The 22,500-nt window shown below is 34.3% G+C and overlaps 8 non-coding genes across 8 annotated transcripts; all 8 read right to left on the reverse strand.

Annotated features, from left to right (window-relative positions):
• Window positions 1–1,913: 1,913 nt before the first annotated feature.
• Trnan-guu lies at window positions 1,914–1,987 on the reverse strand. The gene has a single exon. It is a non-coding gene; the product is annotated as a tRNA-Asn (tRNA).
• A 3,427-nt stretch (window positions 1,988–5,414) lies between these two features.
• On the reverse strand, window positions 5,415–5,488 carry Trnan-guu. Its single transcript has one exon. It is a non-coding gene; the product is annotated as a tRNA-Asn (tRNA).
• Window positions 5,489–7,766: 2,278 nt separating this feature from the next.
• Window positions 7,767–7,840, reverse strand: Trnan-guu. The gene has a single exon. It is a non-coding gene; the product is annotated as a tRNA-Asn (tRNA).
• Window positions 7,841–11,068: 3,228 nt separating this feature from the next.
• On the reverse strand, window positions 11,069–11,142 carry Trnan-guu. The gene has a single exon. It is a non-coding gene; the product is annotated as a tRNA-Asn (tRNA).
• A 3,520-nt stretch (window positions 11,143–14,662) lies between these two features.
• Trnan-guu lies at window positions 14,663–14,736 on the reverse strand. Its single transcript has one exon. It is a non-coding gene; the product is annotated as a tRNA-Asn (tRNA).
• A 3,594-nt stretch (window positions 14,737–18,330) lies between these two features.
• Trnan-guu lies at window positions 18,331–18,404 on the reverse strand. Its single transcript has one exon. It is a non-coding gene; the product is annotated as a tRNA-Asn (tRNA).
• Window positions 18,405–19,633: 1,229 nt separating this feature from the next.
• Trnan-guu lies at window positions 19,634–19,707 on the reverse strand. Its single transcript has one exon. It is a non-coding gene; the product is annotated as a tRNA-Asn (tRNA).
• Window positions 19,708–20,909: 1,202 nt separating this feature from the next.
• On the reverse strand, window positions 20,910–20,983 carry Trnan-guu. Its single transcript has one exon. It is a non-coding gene; the product is annotated as a tRNA-Asn (tRNA).
• Between the last annotated feature and the right edge of the window lie 1,517 nt (window positions 20,984–22,500).

Consider the following 22,500-nt stretch of genomic DNA (forward strand, 5'->3'; position numbering starts at 1 on the left):
TTACATATATGAAAGAGGACTACTAATATTTGTTCCGAAATAGCACCGACTTCAGTGAAAAATATGCATATATGTGTGTTAATATGTATGTACATTTTTGTTGTTCTGATTCCTTTTTCTTCTACTTCTCCCTCTTCTGTTTCTTTGTCTTCTTGTTCATCTTTTTTCTTCTTCTTTTCTTCATGTATGTATGTACGTTTGTATGTGTGTGATGACTGGTTTTACGTCACGCACTCCTTTATAGAGGCTAGGGACAGTCCTCTATTTCGAAAGGTTTTTAATTCTCAGCCATGCGTGAATATGTTCAAAATGTCTTTTTGTTAATATATTTGTGTGTTTCGTTATATGAATGTCTGTTTGCTTGCGATTGTATACTTCCTTAGTGTGTTTAATGGATATGGGACTGCCTCTCTCTCTCTCTCTTTGTGTATGTACGTGTCTTTACCTGTGTGTCCTTTTCCATGTGTACGTAAAAGTTTACATGAGTTTTATTGTATATGTCTTTGTGGGTATTTGAGTGTATGAGTGTCACTTCCGCCATTCATATATGTCTGTACGAGTGTGTACATATTTTCTTAATAAAACTCCTTCACAAATATCTAATTCGACTATGTTGCCTCGGTCTTCGCTGGTTCAGTAAACGCTATGTTGATGTTCCTTATCTCTATCCTGAGAAGGCTAACTTTACGTCAGTTTCCTGTTGTCCCTTCTAATTTCATCAATCTATTTCGTTTATCCAGTAAAATAAACACTCCCAAAAAACAAAACTTACAGCCGAAATATTCCTACACACGAATATTCATATTTATTCATAAAAAAAAAAAAAAAAAAAAAAAAAAAAAAAAAAATATATATATATATATATATATATATATATATATATATATATATATATATATATATATATATATATAATAAGTATACTCCTCTACACAAAAAACTACACATGCTGAGTGATTCTTAGCTTAAGGGGCCATTCAACACCCTGATACCTAGGTCTCCCGATTCCCCACAGTCGTAGCCTGGTTAACTTCCAAAGCTACACACTTTTTCTTCTTTATTTATCGGTTAACAGCCGAACGCGCTAGCCGACTGCGCCACGGAGGCCTAACTACAAGCTATGGTTTTGGATATACAATTTTCACAAACACTACCTGTGTATCATGAATTTAATTTCCTTGACTGAAGCAAAATTTCATTCGAAAGATGTAAAACGCATTTATTTAAAGGACATTGCACTAAATTCCAGCGACAAATCCTTATGGATATGAAAAATTGAGTGAAATACCACGGAAATTAATATATACACACGTGTGTGTATATTTGTGTGTATATATGTATATATGTATTTATACACATGTAGAAATATGTGTTACACTATATATGTGTGTGTGTTTATGTGTATGTATGTATGCATGTATGTGTATATACATACATATGTATTTATGTGTGTGTCTATATATATGTGTGTAAACATATACTTAAACAAATAGACATACACACATATTTATATCGGATATACATGTGTGCATACCATATATATACTATATCTATATCTATATCTATCTATCTATATATATATATATATATATATATATATATATATATATATATATAGTGTGTGTGTGTGTGTGTGTGTGTGTGTGTGTGTGTGTGTGTGTGTGTGTGTGTGTGTGTGTGTGTGTGTGCATTTACAAATATATATATATATATATATATATATATATATATATATATATATATATATATCAATCTGTGTGTATATGACCCAATCGGCTTTCTCCTGTGGCGGTTCACACCCTTTCGTGACCGGCTGCACTGTTGCCAGAATGCTATGACAAGAATTCCCGTCGTCTTCAAGGGGGGACTTATGTGAGTGATTATAGTAATGTTAGAATGAACCTTAAAAGAAGCGCCCCCGGGTGGGCTCGAACCACCAACCTTTCGGTTAACAGCCGAACGCGCTAACCGATTGTGCCACGGAGGCCACTAGTTCTTTTCGAAAATCAGTTCAATAATACATAATGTAATATGAAGCTAAATCAAACTTTTGCAAGTAATTCTGTGCAAGTATATGTCTGAAAGTTTTGTCCTATTCCTGCCATTTACTTGTCATTGCTTCCTTTAACTGAACTTATTTGAGGTTCTTATATACTATAGCTTCCACGAACTCAGTCTGTGTAGCTTAATTTTCATTTCACTTTATAATGCAAAATTTTGTTCAGAAAATATAAAGCGAAATTATGTAAAGGACAGCAGTAGCTGCATCCAACCTCTAGAAATAATCCTTTGGAATTTGCAAAACTGGAGAAATACTAATGTGGTTTATTAAACAAAGCAAATTATTTTCAGTGAATGTCACATAAAACGCCACCTACACTTGTTAATTAACATTGACATAGAAAAAATAATAAAAGATACTTTCTCACAAAAGAGCTGACGGTTTTAATCAAAATTTCGCATTTGAGATCATGAATGCCCTAAAGCCCTTGAAGAACACAAAAAAAATTTCATATATGAAAGAAGTGACTACTATCATTCCCAAAGTATCACCGAATTCAGTGAAAAAAATATGCATATATGTATTAATATGAATGCACAATTTTTTTCTTCTTCCTTTATTCTGTTGTTTTTTCTGCTTGTATTTCCTTTATTTCTCCCTCTTTTTATTCATCTTTTTCTTTTTTTCTTTTCTGCTTGTGTATGCATGTACGTTTGTATATCTGATGATCGGTTTTACGTCACGTACTCCTTCGTAAGGGCTAGGACAGTGTCTTATTTCAATTTTTAGTCCCAGCCATGCGGAAATATAATATCTATCTGTTAATCTACTTGTGTGTGTTAATCTACTTGCGATCGTGTGCTTCCTCATAATTGTGTTTGATGTTGTTTGTGTTTGTATATGGATATTGGACTGCCTCTCTCTCTCTGTATATGTACGTTTCTTTATCCGTGTGTCCTTTTCCCTGTGTACGTAATAGTCTACATGTGTTTCATTGTACATGTATGTCTGTGTAGGCATCTAAGTGTACGAGTGTCACTTTGGTCATTTGGGCTACATGTGTGTGTGTGTGTGTGTGTGCGTACATATATTCTCTAACAACAAAACTCCTTCACAAATATCTACTTTGACTGCGTTGCCTCGGTCTTTACTGGTTCAGTAAACGCTATGTTGATGTTCCATCCTGAGAAGACTAATTTTACGTTTGTTTCCTGTTGTCCCTTCTAATTTCTTTAAACAATCGATTTCGTTTATCCAGTAAAATAAACACTCCCAATTGACAAAAGTTACTGCCGAAATATTCTTACACATGAATATTCATATTTCCCATAAAAAAGTTCTATACAATAAGTATACTCCTTTACACACACACACACACACAAAATACACATGCTGACTGATTCTTAGCTTAAGGAGCCACTCAATACACTTATACCTAGGTGTCCCGGTTCTCCACAGTTTTAGCATGGTTAATTTCCAAAACTAGAAACTTTTTCTTCTTTATTTACTTATTTATTTATTTATTTAATTAGACCATCGTGAGTTGCCTCGCTGCCTCTCCTTTGATTTCCAAGTACAGTCACGGTCAAATCTCTTTCATCAAACACGTTCCGAAATCCGCCTCGAAAATTAAAATAATGGGACCTTTAGTATTTATGTACGGAAAGTTTCGAAGCTTTACTCACGACGCGACTTTTGTACGTGACTGTATCTCCACAGCATCAAACCATCAGTAAGGACTAATATCTGGGAGTAATTCGTCATCATTGGAGTCAAGTGCATCGCAGAATACCTATGCTGTAGGTAGTGTTAAACCGACACCTGTATCGTGTCAACTCTTCTGCGTAGAACTGATTACGGTAGACGCGGCCAGGCAGCTCATGGCGATTTCGCGAAAAGATAAAATTCTCTTAATTATAAAGTGTTATTTTCTTAACTATTTCCTAAATTTTGAAAGTATGAGAAATTGTCAGAATGAATCCCCAAAACCACACACACATATTCCTGAATTCCTTAAGGGGTACGTTTTTCTTATGCTTCAATATTTAAAGACAAGCCCCCGGATTGGCTCGAACCACCAACCTTCCTTTTAACGGTCGAACGCGCTAACCGCTTATGCCACGGAGGTTCATACTTTATGAGATAGTTTTGGATATACTATTTCCACAAATACCACTTGTGTATGATTTTAATTTCCTTGACTGAAGCAAAATTTCATTCGAAAGATGTAAAACGTATTTATATAAAGAATTACCCTTAACCAGATTCCAGCTACAAATCCTTATGAAAATGCAAAATTAATATATACACATGTGTGTTCGTGTATGTATGTACACATACACATTTATGTGTTTGTGTTTGTATATATTTATATATGTATATACATACATACATATATATATGTGTGTGTGTTGCACTGTATATGTGTGTGTATGCATGTATGTGTATATAGTAAACATATATATGTGTGTGTGAGTGTGTGTGTGTTTATGTCTATACAATATACATGTGCAAACCTATACTTAAACAGATGTGTGTGTGTGTGTATATACATATTAATGTCGATATCTATATGCGTGTGTATATATTCTGTTTATATATATTATATTTATACAAATATATATATACACACACACACACACATATATATATATATATATATATATATATATATATATATATATATATATATATATATATATATATATATATTGTGTGTGTGTGTGTGTGTGTGTGCATTTACAAGTATATATATATATATATATATATATATATATATATATATATATATATATATATATATATATATATATATATATATATATATATATATATCTGTGTGTGTGTGTGTGTGAATGTGTGTGTGTGTGTGTGTGTGTTTGTGTTTGCGTGTGTTTGTGTGTGTGTGTGTGTGCATGTGTCTGTGTGTGTGTGTGCATGTGTCGGCCGGCACGTTGTTCCCTTGGGCAAGGAACTTCACCTCGATTGCCTCCCTAGCCGCTGGGTGGACAAGCCAGCCCAAGTCAGTGCCGGTCCCAGAACCGGGTAAATAGAGATGGTGACTCGATAAAAACACCGGGCGGAAGGCAACGGCAAACCACCGCTCTAAATTGCCAAGAAAATCATGGAAATCCATGATCGCCAACATCCTTGTAGGACAGGGCACTGAAAAAAAAAAAAAAAAAAAATATATATATATATATATATATATATATATATATATATATAATATATATATATATATATATATCAATCTGTGTGTATGACCTAATCGGCTTTCTCCTAAGGCACTTCACCCCCTTTCGTGACCGGCTGCACTGTTGCCAGAATGCTATGACAAGAATTCCCGTCTTCTTCAAGGGGGGACTTTTGTGAGTGATAATAGTACAGTTAGAATGAACCTTAAAAGAAGCGCCCCCGGGTGGGCTCGAACCACCAACCTTTCGGTTAACAGCCGAACGCGCTAACCGATTGTGCCACGGAGGCCACACGATCTTTTAGAATATCAGTTCAAGAAATCTTAACCAGTTATGTAATGTAATTTGAAGCCAAATCAGACTTTTTGCAATTGTTTGCAAGTATATGTCTGAAAGTTTACTGTTCAGTTGCTTAATTTAACTGAAATTATTTGAGTTCCGATTTACAATTTCTCACATATTACAGCTTCCATGAACGAGTCCGTGTAACATAATTTTAATTTATCTTCATGATGCAAAATTTTGTTCAGAATATACAAAACGAAATTATGTAAAGGAGAGCAGTACCTGCATCCAAACTCCAGAACTGGAGAAATACTTATAAGGTTTATTTAGCAAAACAAATTATCTTCAATGAATGTCACATAAAACGCCATCTACACTTGTTAACACTGATAAAGCAAAAATAATAATAATAAAAAATACTTTCTCACAAAAAAACTGACGGTTTAAAATTGTTGATAAATGCCTTGAACCCTTTGAAGGACACAATACATTTACATTTATGAAAGAGGACTACTAATATTTGTTCCGAAATATCACCAACTTCAGTGAAAAAATATGCATATATGTGTTAATATGTATGTACATTTTTGTTCTGTTTCCTTTTTCTTCTAGTTCTGTTTTGTCTTCGTCTTTTTTTCTTCTCCTTTTCTGCATGTGTTTGCATGTACGTTTGCATGTGTGATGATCGGTTTTACGTCACACACTCCTTTATAAGGGCTAGGACAGTCCTATATTTCGAAAGGTTTTTAATTCTCAGCTATGCGTAAATATCTCATATATATATATATATATATATATATATATATATATATATATATATATATATATGTGTGTGTGTGTGTGTGTGTGTGTGTGTGTGTGTGTGTGTGTGTGTGTGTGTGTGTGTGTGTGTGTATATACATATATAAATATGTGTGTGTGTGTGTTTGTGTGTATGCATATACGCACGTGTGTGTCTATATATATGTGTGTGCAAACATATACTTAAACAAATATATATACACATACGTATTTATATCTGTAGTGAATTTCCCCTGACATCAGGCGGGTCACCCCGCAGGCTTCCGGGCCGCCTGTTCCCCTGACGCTACGAATCTGTATACGAACTCTGCGGACTCCTTCGCCCTGCAAGATGACGTGGCTTTGCTGTTTTTGTGTTTTTTTTAATAAGAGTGAATCTGTGTTTTTTATATTCTCTAACTTACCTTTCCCATTGGTCCGTGATCTACATATACATCTACACTATTTCTACTATACGTAACACTACTTATACATTACTTACCTTATATTCTATACTTACCTTGCCTTATTCTTGCCTTTTGCCTTCGACTAATTCACCTCAGTTTTGTTACTCTCTCGTTTCTCTCTTTGTATTTTCCCATTTTCCCTCACGGATCCCTTCTTTTCACCTTTTTCGTACTTTCATGTCTTTTATTTAATTTTATGTGCCCATTTTTGTATAGTTTTATTATTCTTTTTATTTCAGGTATATTTAAACTTGTTTTAAACCCACCATACACTATTTAAGAAAAAGATGAACTGCATTATGGGTAAAAACCAGGGAGAGGCTTTTTATCTTGGTGACAGACCGTTGGATTTTTAGCTGGCTGACTGGTGCTTCTCGTGCTGTGGCGGGTTGCCTCTGTTCCAAGTGAGTGTATGGTGTGTTGTATTGTGAATTGGTTATGTTCGAAAGATTTGCGCGTAATAAATGTATATTATGGATGCTCTTTTTTATGTTGCCTTTTTAGTCAGCCAGTGATGTTTTTTTTTTTTTTTATTGTGACTACGGGATCACTTGTAAAACACCCGAGAGTCATCCTCAAAATACGCCAAACCCACATGGACATACCTGTAGTTGGGTAACACGCTACCAAACCAACATCTCTAACTCTACGGAGTTTGATTTATCCACTACAATATCGATATCTATATGTGTATACCATATATATATATATATATATATATATATATATATATATATATATATATATATATATATATATTATATCTATACATACACACACACATATATATATATGTGTGTGTGTGTGTATGCATTTACAAATATATCATCAATAACGGTATGCTCATGTTCGCCACTCAACTCGATCTTGCGCTTTTCTTTCCACTTGTACCATATATATGATTTATTTACAAATATACATACATATATATTAATCTGTGTGTGTTGCCAGAATGCTATGACAAAATTCCCGTCTTCTTTAAGGGTGGACTTATGTGAGTGATTATAGTAAAGTTAGAATGAACCTTAAAAGAAGCGCCCCCGGGTGGGCTCGAACCACCAACCTTTCGGTTAACAGCCGAACGCGCTAACCGATTGTGCCACGGAGGCCACTGGTTCTTTTCGAAAATCAATTTCTTAACCAGTTATATAATGTAATCTGAAGCGAAATCAGACTTTTGCAATCCTATCATTTACTATTCATTGCTTCCTTTAATTTAAATTATTTGAGTTCCTTATGAACTCCGTGTTGTATAATTTTCATTTCTCTTCAATATGCAAAATTTTATTCAAAAAATGCAAAACGAAATTATGTAAAGGACAGCAGTAGCTGCATCCAATCTCCAGAAATAATCCTTTTGAATTTGCAAAACTGGAGAAATACTAATGTGGTTTATTAAACAAAGCAAATTATCTTCAATGAGTGTCACATAAAACGCCACATACACTTGTTAATTAACACTGACACAGCAAAAATAATATAAGATATTCACTTTCTCACCAAAGAACTGACGGTTTTACTCAAAATTGCGCATTTTAGATCATAAATGCCTTAAACCCTTTGAATTCCACAATACATTTTTATATATGAAAGAGGACTACTAACATTAGTTCCAAAGTTTCACCGAATTCAGTGAAAAAAATATGCATGTGTTAATATGTATGTACTTTTTTTCCTTATTTTGCTTTGTTTTCTGCTTCCCTTTTCTTCTACTTCTCCCTCTTCTGTTTCTTGTTCTTGTTCATCTTTTTTCTTGTTTTTTCTGCATGTGTATGCATGTACGTTTGTATGTGTGATGATCGGCTTTACGTCACGCACTCCTTCGTAAGGTCTAGGACAGTGTCCTATTTCGACTTTTAATTCCAGCCATGCGGAAATATACTCATGATATCTATCTGTTAATCTGCTTGTGTGTGTCGTATGAATGGAATCAAATGTTTGCTTGTGACTGTGCGCTTTCTTATGATTGCCTGTTTGGTGTCGTTTGTGTCTGTGTATGGATATGGGACTGCCTCTCTCTCTTTCTTTGTAAATGTATGACTCTTTACCTGTTTCCTTTTCCATGTGTACGTAATAGTCTACATGTGTTTTATTGTACATCTATGTCTTTGTGGGTATCTGAGTGTATGAGTGTGTCACTCTGGTCATTTATATTTGTCTGCATGAGTGTGTACATATTTACTCTAACAACAAAACTCCTTCACAAATATCTAATTTGACTTTGTTGCCTCGGTCTTCGCTGGTTCAGTAAACGCTATGTTGATGTTCCATAATCTCTATCCTGAGAAAGCGAATTTTACGTCTGTTTCTGTTGCCCCTTTTAATTTCTAACCATTTTCACTTTTCTTTTTCTTCTTTCCCTTTATGTATTCTTTAATCTTACTCTTTTCCCCATGCAGCTTTTTCCTTCTCTCTCCATTTACCTATATTATCATTACTTTTATTACGTCACATTTTTGCTGTTGTTTATTTAAACAATCTATTTCGTTTATCCAGTAAAATAATCACTCCCAAATTACAAAAGCCGAAATATTCATACACACAAATATTCATATTTCCCATAAAAAAAGTTTTATACAATAAGAATACTCCTTTACACACAAAAAAATGCTGACTGATTCTTAGCTTAAGGAGCCACCCAGTACCCTTATACCTAGGTCTCCCGGTTCTCCACAGTCTTAGCCCTGTTAATTTCCAAAACTAGAAACTATTTCTTCTTTATCTATTTATTTATTTAGACCATCGTGAGTTGCCTCGCTGCCTCTCCTTTGATTTCCAAGTACAGTCACGGTCAAATCTCTCTCATCAAACACGTTCCGAAATCCGCCTCGAAAATTAAAATAATGGGACCTTTAGTATTTATGTACGGAAAGCTTCGAAGCTTTACTCACGATGTGACTCATGTACGTGACTGTACCTCCACAGGAGGTACAGTCCTGGTCCTGGTCATTTACATTTGTCTGCATGAGTGTGTACATATTTTCTCTAACAACAAAACTCCTTCACAAATATCTAATTTGACTTTGTTGCCTCGGTCTTCGCTGGTTCAGTAAACGCTATGTTGATGTTCCATAATCTCTATCCTGAGAAGGCGAATTTTACGTCTGTTTCTGTTGTCCCTTTTATTTTCTCACCATTTTCACTTTTCTCTTTCTGCTGACTGATTCTTAGCTTAAGGAGCCACCCAATACCCTTATACCTCGGTCTCCCGGTTCTCCACAGTCTTAGCATGGTTAATTTCCAAAACTACAAACTATTTCCACAGGATCAAACCATCAGTAAGGACTATCTGGGAGTACTTCGTCACCTTTGGAGTCAAGTGCATAATAGAATACCTATGCTGTGGGTAGTTTTAAGCTGACGCCTGTATCATGTCAACTCTTCTGCTTAGAACTGATTAACGTAGGCGCGGCGGGGCAGCTCATGGCGATTTGGAAAAAGATTTCCTGCAATGCCTAGATCGCTGAGTTTACTCCGTAGAGAGGCAAGGCACTGATTTTGGGAATTAATGTTTATTTGACTTAAACATTTTTTTTTTATTATTATACCGAAGGCCGGGTACTTCCTGGTGCATGTGTGGGTGGGTGGGTGTTTTTGTGTTTAAATATCTATAGAGATAAATAAGGATATATATACATATATACACATTTGTGTGTATGTATACATACATATACATTATATATATATATATATATATATATATATATATATATTATGAATGTATATATATAATACATATATATGTACCCATGTATTCATGTGTACATACATGCATACATATATAAATATTCATACGTGTGTATGCTTATTATGATTGTATATATATTTATTTATAACATATATGTGTGTGGGTGCTTGTGTGCACGCGTGTGCGAATACACACATACAAGTATTCATCCATATACATATATATATATAGGCATATAAATAGATATACATATATACAATATATATATATATATATATATATATATATATATATACATATATGTGTGCGTGTACATATATACATATATACATACATGTGTAGATAGCTAAACAGATATAGATATGAAGTGTAGATGATGGCTCAAGTGGTAGTGCATAGGACCGCTGTTATGAAAGATCCATCAGGCAAGTATGTTATTCCCAGACACCAAACCCCTGCAGTGTAGTGGATGGCTGTATATATGTAATATATGTGTGAGTCAGAGTCATAAACTCATAAAGTGTTCATTATTTTTACTTCTTCCTAAATTTGAGTGTGAAACATCAACACGGATCACGCAAATCACACACACACATATTCCTGTATTCCTTAAGGGGCACTTTATTTTATGCATCAATATTTAAAGACACGCCCCCGGGTGGGCTCGAACCACCAACCTTTCGGTTAACAGCCGAACGCGCTAACCGATTGTGCCACGGAGGCCACAGTATGCTTACGAAAATCAATCCATGAAAATCTTAACCATTTATGTAATGTAATCTGAAGCCAAATCAGACTTTTAGCAAGAAATTGTGTGCAAGTATATGTGTCTGAAAGTTTTGTCCTGTTCCTACCATTTACTGTTCATTGCTTCCTTTAACTGAACTTATTTGAGTTCCCATTTACAATTTCTTATATACTATACTTCCATGAACTCAGTACGTATAGCATAATTTCCTCTTTTCTCTTTGAGGCAAAAGTTTATTCAGAAAATGCAAAGCGAAAATATGTAAGGGACAGTAGTAACTCCATCCAACTTCCAATTTGCAAAACAAATTATTTTCAATGAATGTACTTAAAACGCCACTTACACTGATAAAGCAAAAATAATAATAGAAGATACTTTCTCATAAAATGAATGACGGTTTTACTCAAAATTACATTTAGATCATAAATGCCTTGAACCCTTTGAAGCACACAATGCATTTATATACATGAAAGAGGACTAATAACATTTGATCCGAAATATCACCGAATTCAGTGAAAAATATGCATATATGTGCGTTAATATGTATGCACATTTCTTTCTTTCTGTCTTTCCTTATTTTCCATTGTTTGTTCTGCTTCCATTTTCTTCTGCCTTTTCAGTCTTGTTCTTTCCCATTTTTTTATATATAAAAGTAACGATATCTGATTATGTGCTTACTTATAATTGTATATGTTTAATACTGTCTGTGTCTGTGTATGGATATGGGACTGCCTAAGTGTATGTGATTTCTGTCTGTCTCTCTCTGTCTTTGTCACGTAAATCCAGATATATGGTTAGGACTTTTGTACGTGACTGTACCTCCACAGGATCAAACCATCAGTAAGGTCTAGTATCTGGGAGCACTTCGTTACCTTTGGAGTCAAGTACATAACAGAATACCTAGGCTGTGGGTAGTATTAAGCCGACGCCTGTATCATGTCAACTCTTCTGCTTAGAACTGATGAACGTAGACGCGGCGGGGCGGCTCATGGCGATTTGGAAGAAGATTTCCTGCAATGCCAAGATCGCTGAGTTTGCTCCGTAGAGAGGCAGGGCAATGATATTACGAATTAATGTTTATTTGATTTAAACATCACTTTTTCATGTTATACCGAAGGTAGGACACTTTGTGATGTGTGTATATGTACATGAGTGTATATATGAATATAAAGTATGTAAATGTGTGTGGGTGGTATATGTGTCTGTATATAAATCTGTGTGTGTCTGTGTTTAAATATGTATATATACATATATATATATATATATATATATATATATATATATATATATATATATATATAAAGAGAGATACATATACATATATACACATTTATAAGTATGTATACATACATACATTATATATATACATATATGTGTTTGTGTAAATATATATATATATATATATATATATATATATATATATATATATATATATTATGAATGTATATATATATAATACATATATATGTACACATGTGTTCATGTGTACCTACATACATACATATATAGATATTTATATATGTGTGTATGCTTATTATGATTGTATGTATATTTATTCATAACTATATATATATATGTGTGTGTGTTCACGTGTGTGTGTACATACATACAAATATTCATGCATATACACATATATATGTATAGACATAAATAGACAGACATATATATATACAAAATGTAGATATACATATACGTGTGCGTGTACATACGTACATACATACATACATACATATATATATATATATATATATATATATATATATATATATACATATATGAATATATAGATAAATAGATATAGACATATGCAACCTATAGTTATGAAGTGTAGGTGTTGTAGAAGTCGCCGCCGTGGCTCAAGTGGTATCGCACTGGACCGCTGTTGGTTAAGGAAGATCCAGTCAGGCAAGGGTGGTATTGCCAGACACCAAACCCCTGCAGTGTAGTGGATGGCTGTCGGATAACATATGTATGTAATATATGTGTGTGAGTGTGAGAGAGAGATTGCAGACAATTTTTTCCAGATAATTGTCTTGATCATAGAGTTTTCATTATTTTTACTTCTTAAATTTGAATGTGAAACATCAACAGGGATCACGAAAGGCACACACACACATATTCCTGTAAGCCTTAAGAGGCACTTTATTTTATGCATCAATATTTAAAGACACGCCTCCGGATGAGCTCGAACCAACCTTTCGGTTAACAGCCGAACGCGCTAACCGATTGTGCCACGGAGGCCACAAGCTCTCTTAGAAAATCAGTTCAAGAAATCTAAACCAATTATATAATGTAATCTGAAGCCAAATCAGACCTTTTGCAAGTAATTGTATGCAAGTATATGTGTCTGAAAGTTTATAGTGCAACTGCTTAATTTAACTGAAATTATTTGAGTTCCGATTTACATTTTTTTATATACTTTACATCCATGAACTAATCCGTGTAGCATAATTTTCATTTCTCTTTAACATGCAAATTTTTATTCAGAAAATACAAAATGAAATTATGTAAAAGACAGCAGCGCCTGCACCCAACCTCCAGAAATAACCCTCTTGAATCTCCTGCTTAAAACCGATTACAGTAGACGCCGCGGGGCAGCTCATGGCGATTTCGCGAAAAGGTTTCCTGCAATGCGAAGATCGCTGAGTTTGTTGTGTTAAAGAGCCCGGGCACCGATTTTTGGAATTAATTTAAACTTTTTTTATAGCCAGAGGTCGGCACTTTGTGATGAATATGTATATATTTCTTATAAACTATAATTTCCAAAAACACTGTCTGTGTATCATGATTTTAACTCCCTTGATTGAAGCAAAATTTCATTCCAAAGATGTAAAACGCATTTATATAAAGGAGAATTATACTGAACAAAATTCCAGCGACAAATCCTTATGAATATGCAAAACTGAGGGAAATACCACAACATAAATTAATATACACGTCTGTTTATGATTGTATTTACACACACATTTATGTATGTGTGTGTGTTTGTGTATATGTGTATATATACATATATATACATATATGTATATATATACACATATATGTGTTGCACTATATATATGTATGTATATGTATGCACGTATGTGTATATATACATATATATACATATATGTATATATATACACATATACTTAAATGTGTATATACATATATCTATATTTATATATATAAATATATATATATATATGTGTGTACTGTATATGTTATACAGATCTATATATACATGTGTGTCTGTGTGTTTACGAATATACACACACACACACACACATATATATATATATATATATATATATATATATATATATATATATATATATATATATATATATATCAGTCTGTGTGTGTGTGACCCCATCGGATTTCTCCTAAGGCAGTTCACCCCCTTTCGTGACCGGCTGCACTGTTGCCAGAAAGCTATGACAAGAATTCCCGTCTTCTTCAAGTGGGGACTTACGTGAGTGATTATAGTAATGTTAGAATGAACCTTAAAAGAAGCGCCCCCGGGTGGGCTCGAACCACCAACCTTTCGGTTAACAGCCGAACGCGCTAACCGATTGTGCCACGGAGGCCACAAGATATTTTCGAAAATCAGTTCAAGAAATCTAAACCAGTTATATAATGTAATCTGAAGCCAAATCAGACTTTTTGCAAGTAATTGTGTGCAAGTATATGTGTCTGAAAGTTTATAGTGCAACTGCTTAATTTAACTGAAATTATTTGAGTTCCGACTTACAATTTCTTATATACTATACTTCCATTATCTAGTCCGTGTAGCATAATTTTCATTTCTCTTTAACATGCAAACTTTTATTCAGAAAATACAAAATGAAATTATGTAAAGGACAGCAGTGCCTGCACCCAACCTCCAGAAATAACCCTCTTGAATTTGCAAAACTGGAAAATACTAACGTGGTTTATTTAGCAAAGCAAATTATCTAATCAAATTATCAATGAATGTCACTGCTGTATCAAGTCAACTCTTTTGCTTAAAACTGATTACGGTAGACGCTGCCGGGCAGCTCATGGCGATTTCACGAAAAGATTTCCTGTGATGAATATGTATATATACATAAAATGTATGTAAACGTGTGCATATATATAAAGATGTGCGTGTGTGTGTTTGTATGTGCGTGTGTGTGTTTGTATGTGTGTGTGTGTGTGTGTGTGTGTGTGTGTGTGTGTGTGTGTGTGTGTGTGTGTGTGTGCATGTGTTTAAATATATAGATAGATATACATATACATATATACAATGTATGTATATACAACATACATAGATAATTATATATATATATATATATATATATATATATATATATATATATATATATATATATATATACATGTGCGTGTGTGAAAAAGTATATATATACCTATGAATGTATACATATTTACATATATAAAATACATATATATAAACGCCTTAGACGCGTTTATATAAGGGTAAGGGTATAGACGCTTTACCCATAGTGGATGGCTGAGATAATATTCATTCATATTCGAGTCTTTAGACTCGGGTGACCCATGATCCTTTCCCAGGGGAGTAGTTGCTTAGGCAACTGAGGTTGTTCTCAGCCTACAATCTTATCTACGATTGACTCACTACCATATCTAGGTCTGGGATAAGATATATTATTTGTGTGTATGAAAGAGAGAGATATTGCAGACATATTTTTTCCAGGTAAATTCTCTTCATCATAAGGTTTCATTTTTTAACTTCCTAAATTTAAAAGCATGAAACATTGTCAGAATGAATCCCGAAAGTCACCCACATATTCCCATGAGCAACTGCGTTAATTCTAAAGACACGCCCCCGGATGAGCTCGAACCAACCTTTCGGTTTAACAGCCGAACGCGCTAACCGATTGTGCCACGGAGGCCACAGTATGCTTACGAAAATCAATCCATGAAAATCTTAACCATTTATGTAATATAATCTGAAGCCAAATCAGACTTTTAGCAAGAAATTGTGTGCAAGTATATGTGTCTGAAAGTTTTGTCCTGTTCCTACCATTTACTGTTCATTGCTTCCTTTAACTGAACTTATTTGAGTTCCCATTTACAATTTCTTATATACTGTACTTCCATGAACTCAGTACGTATAGCATAATTTTCTCTTTTCTCTTTGAGGCAAAAGTTTATTCAGAAAATGCAAAGCGAAAATATGTAAGGGACAGTAGTAACTCCATCCAACTTCCAATTTGCAAAACAAATTATTTTCAATGAATGTACTTAAAACGCCACTTACACTGATAAAGCAAAAATAATAATAGAAGATACTTTCTCACAAAATGAATGACGGTTTTACTCAAAATTACATTTAGATCATAAATGCCTTGAACCCTTTGAAGCACAATGCATTTATATACATGAAAGAGGACTAATAACATTTGATCCGAAATATCACCGTATTCAGTGAAAAATATGCATATATGTGCGTTAATATGTATGTACATTTCTTTCTTTCTGTCTTTCCTTATTTTCCTTTGTTTGTTCTACTTCCATTTTCCTCTGCCTTTTCAGTCGTCTTGTTCTTTCCCATTTTTTAATTTCTGTATGTGTATGTATGTACGTTTGTTTTACATCGGTTTTACATAGTAAGGACTAGGACAGTACTCTATTTCCCCAGCCATTCATAATATCTATCTGTTTTCTACTTGTGTGTCATATAAAAGTAACGATATCTGATTATGTGCTTACTTATAATTGTATGTGTTTAATACTGTTTGTGTCTGTGTATGGATATGGGACTGCCTAAGTGTATGTGATTTCTGTCTGTCTCTCTCTGTCTTTGTCACGTAAATCCAGATTTATGGTTAGGACTTTTGTACGTGACTGTACCTCCACAAACCATCAGTAAGGTCTAGTATCTGGGAGCACTTCGTTACCTTTGGAGTCAAATGCATAACAGAATACCTAGGCTGTGGGTAGTATTAAGCCCACGCCTGTATCATGTCAACTCTTCTGCTTAGAACTGATGAACGTAGACGCGGCGGGGCGGCTCATGGCGATTTGGAAGAAGATTTCCTGCAATGCCAAGATCGCTGAGTTTGCTCCGTAGAGAGGCAGGGCAATGATATTACGAATTAATGTTTATTTGATTTAAACATCACTTTTTCATGTTATACCGAAGGTAGGACACTTTGTGATGTGTGTATATGTACATGAGTGTATATATAAATATAATGTATGTAAATGTGTGTGGGTGGTATATGTGTCTGTATATAAATCTGTGTGTGTCTGTGTTTAAATATGTATATATACATATATATATATATATATATATATATATATATATATATATATATATATATATAAAGAGAGATACATATACATATATACACATTTATAAGTATGTATACATACATACATTATATATATACATATATGTGTTTGTGTAAATATATATATATATATATATATATATATATATATATATATATATTATGAATGTATATATATATAATACATATATATGTACACATGTGTTCATGTGTACATACATACATACATATATAGATATTTATATATGTGTGTGTATGCTTATTATGATTGTATGTATATTTATTTATAACTATATATATGTGTGTGTGTGCTCACGTGTGTGTGTGTGTGTACATACATACAAATATTCATGCATATACACATATATATGTATAGACATAAATAGACAGATATATATATATATATATACAAAATGTAGATATACATATACGTGTGCGTGTACATACGTACATACATACATACATACACATATATATATATACATATATGAATAGATAGATAAATAGATATAGACATATGCAACCTATAGTTATGAAGTGTAGGTGTTGTAGAAGTCGCCGCCGTGGCTCAAGTGGTATCGCACTGGACCGCTGTTCATTATGAAAGGGCCAGTCAGGCAAGGGTGGTATTGCCAGACACCAAACCCCTGCAGTGTAGTGGATGGCTGTCGGATAACATATGTATGTAATATATGTGTGTGAGTGTGAGAGAGAGATTGCAGACAATTTTTTCCAGATAATTATCTTGATCATAGAGTTTTCATTATTTTTACTTCTTAAATTTGAATGTGAAACATCAACAGGGATCACGAAAGGCACACACACACATATTCCTGTAAGCCTTAAGAGGCACTTTATTTTATGCATCAATATTTAAAGACACGCCCCCGGGTGGGCTCGAACCACCAACCTTTCGGTTAACAGCCGAACGCGCTAACCGATTGTGCCACGGAGGCCACAAGATCTCTTAGGAAATCAGTTCAAGAAATCTAAACCAGTTATATAATGTAATCTGAAGCCAAATCAGACGTTTTGCAAGTAATTGTATGCAAGTATATGTGTCTGAAAGTTTATAGTGCAACTGCTTAATTTAACTGAAATTATTTGAGTTCCGATTTACATTTTTTTATATACTTTACATCCATGAACTAATCCGTGTAGCATAATTTTCATTTCTCTTTAACATGCAAATTTTTATTCAGAAAATACAAAATGAAATTATGTAAAAGACAGCAGCGCCTGCCTCCAACCTCCACAAATAACCCTCTTGAATCTCCTGCTTAAAACCGACTACAGTAGACGCCGCGGGGCAGCTCATGGCGATTTCGCGAAAAGGTTTCCTGCATTGCGAAGATCGCTGAGTTTGCTGTGTTAAAGAGCCCGGGCACCGATTTTTGGAATTAATTTAAACTTTTTTTTATAGCCAGAGGTCGGCACTTTGTGATTAATATGTATATATTTCTTATAAACTATAATTTCCAAAAACACTGTCTGTGTATCATGATTTTAACTCCCTTGATTGAAGCAAAATTTCATTCCAAAGATGTAAAACGCATTTATATAAAGGAGAATTATACTGAACAAAATTCCAGCGACAAATCCTTATGAATATGCAAAACTGAGGGAAATACCACAACATAAATTAATATACACGTCTGTTTATGATTGTATTTACACACACATTTATGTATGTGTGTGTGTTTGTGTATATGTGTATATATACATATATATACATATATGTATATATATACACATATATGTGTTGCACTATATATATGTATGTATATGTATGCACGTATGTGTATATATACATATATATGTATATATGTATATATATATAAATATATACTTAAATTTGTATATACATATATCTATATTTATATATATAAATATATATATATATGTGTGTACTGTATATGTTATACAGATCTATATATACATGTGTGTCTGTGTGTTTACGAATATATATATATATATATATATATATATATATATATATATATATATATATATATCAGTCTGCGTGTGTGTGTGTGTGACCCCATCGGATTTCTCCTAAGGCAGTTCACCCCCTTTCGTGACCGGCTGCACTGTTGCCAGAATGCTATGACAAGAATTCCCGTCTTCTTCAAGGGGGGACTTACGTGAGTGATTATAGTAAAGTTAGAATGAACCTTAAAAGAAGCGCCCCCGGGTGGGCTCGAACCACCAACCTTTCGGTTAACAGCCGAACGCGCTAACCGATTGTGCCACGGAGGCCACAAGATATTTTCGAAAATCAGTTCAAGAAATCTAAACCAGTTATATAATGTAATCTGAAGCCAAATCAGACTTTTTGCAAGCAATTGTGTGCAAGTATATGTGTCTGAAAGTTTATAGTGCAACTGCTTAATTTAACTGAAATTATTTGAGTTCCGACTTACAATTTCTTATATACTATACTTCCATTATCTAGTCCGTGTAGCATAATTTTCATTTCTCTTTAACATGCAAACTTTTATTCAGAAAATACAAAATGAAATTATGTAAAGGACAGCAGTGCCTGCACCCAACCTCCAGAAATAACCCTCTTGAATTTGCAAAACTGGAAAATACTAACGTGGTTTATTTAGCAAAGCAAATTATCTAATCAAATTATCAATGAATGTCACTGCTGTATCAAGTCAACTCTTTTGCTTAAAACTGATTACGGTAGACGCTGCCGGGCAGCTCATGGCGATTTCAAGAAAAGATTTCCTGTGATGAATATGTATATATACATAAAATGTATGTAAACGTGTGCATATATATAAAGATGTGCGTGTGTGTGTTTGTATGTGTGTGTGTGTGTGTGTGTGTGTGTGTGTGTGTGTGTGTGTGTATGTGCATGTGTTTAAATATATAGATAGATATACATATACATATATACACATGTATGTATACATGCAAGCATACATAGATGAATTTTATATATATATATATATATATATATATATATATATATATGTATACATACATGTGCGTGTGTGAAAAAGTATATATATACCTATGAATGTATACATATTTACATATATAAAATACATATATATAAACGCCTTAGACGCGTTTATATAAGGGTAAGGGTATAGACGCTTTACCCATAGTGGATGGCTGAGATAATATTCATTCATATTCGAGTCTTTAGACTCGGGTGACCCATGATCCTTTCTCAGGGGAGTAGTTGCTTAGGCAACTGAGGTTGTTCTCAGCCTACAATCTTATCTACGATTGACTCACTACCATATCTAGGTCTGGGATAAGATATATTATTTGTGTGTATGAAAGAGAGAGATATTGCAGACATATTTTTTCCAGGTAAATTCTCTTCACCATAAGATTTCATTTTTCAACCTCTTCCTAAAATTGAAAGCATGAAACATTGTCAGAATGAATCCCGAAAATCACCCACATATTCCTGTGAGCAACTGCTTTAATTTTAAAGACACCCCCGGGTGGGCTCGAACCACCAACCTTTCGGTTAACAGCCGAACGCGCTAACCGATTGTGCCACGGAGGACTCAGTATGCTTACGAAAATCAATCCATGAAAATCTTAACCAGTTATGTAATGTAATCTGAAGCCAAATCAGACTTTTAGCGAGTAATTGTGTGCAAGTATATGAGTCTGAAAGTTTTGTCCTTTTCCTACCATTTACTGTTCATTGCTTCCTTTAACTGAAATTATTTTGAGATTTACAATTTCTTATATAATATACTTCCATGAACTCAGTAAGTGTAGCATAATTTTCCTTTCTCTTTATGATGCAAAATGTAAGCGTAAGACAGATGGACTTTGGCGGTTCAATAAAGGGGGTCTTAGCTTGATGGTTTATTGTTGAAGGTAGATGTGACCCCCAAGAGACCCCCGTGTCCCCGGATGGAGGACGAGGTGGTGGAGCTGGACCCTGTGTGCTTTGGCCTTACGGACGTGTCCTTTTATGCGGCGGTATACACAACATCCAAAAGGTGGCACATCTGTGCATCTGTGCTTATAAACATCCGGAAGGTGGCGCTCCACACATCTGTGCCTATAAGCAACGTCCGGAAGGTGGCGCTCCACACATCTGTGCCTGGCTGACCAAAAGCTGCGCCTTCCTGTCGCTGCCTCCTGAGTCTACCTTATCACAGGAAGCAGCCACTTCGCATCTTCCACTCCTAAGCCTGGTTTACCCAAGGACCTTCCAAGTGACTACATCTCCCCCTCGAGCAACCCAAGCGACTCACCCGCCCCCCCTTGTCACGGCCGGATAAATCTGACCCTCCAGCCTGCGGAAGCAAGCGCCGCCCAGGAAGGAGCCGCTGAATAAAAGGGGGACATTCTCCATACCTCGGCAGAAGGAGTCCAGCCTGCATCCACTCACTTGAAGCGAATAAAGCCGAAAGCCAAGGCCACTTTCATTATCCGTCCTAAGTCCATCTCTCGTGTCGCTCACTCAGTTTATATAGAAAATGCAAAGCGAAAATATGTAAGGGACAGCAGTACAGCAGTAACTGCATTCTATCTCCAATTTGCAAAGCAAATTATTTTTAATGAATGTCACACTTAAAGCGCCACTTACACTGATAAAGCAAATATAATAATAATAAAGTCGGTTTTACTCAAAATTAGATTATCTAGATAATAAATGTCTTAAGCCCATTGAAGCACACAATACATTTATATACATGAAAGAGGACTAATAACATTTGATCCGAAATATCACCGAATTCAGTGAAAAATATGCATGTGTTAATATGTATGTACATTTTTTCTTTTCTTTATTTCCTTATTTTCCTTTGTTTGTTCTGCTTCCTTCTTCTTCTCCCTCTTCTGTTTCTTTGTCTTGTTCATCTTCTTTCCCTTTCTTTATTTTCTGTATGTGTACGTATGTACGTTTGTTTTACGTCGGTTTTACATCGTAAGGACTAGGACAATACTCTATTTCGTAAGGGCTTTTAATTCCCAGCCATTCATAATACCTATCTGTTTTCTACTTGCGTGTGCCATTGTATAAAAGTGCCGAGATCTGATTATGAACTTCCTTATAATTGTGTG

Source organism: Penaeus monodon, chromosome 41 (genome assembly GCF_015228065.2).
Source record: "Penaeus monodon isolate SGIC_2016 chromosome 41, NSTDA_Pmon_1, whole genome shotgun sequence".
In the NCBI taxonomy this organism is placed as follows: domain Eukaryota; kingdom Metazoa; phylum Arthropoda; class Malacostraca; order Decapoda; family Penaeidae; genus Penaeus; species Penaeus monodon.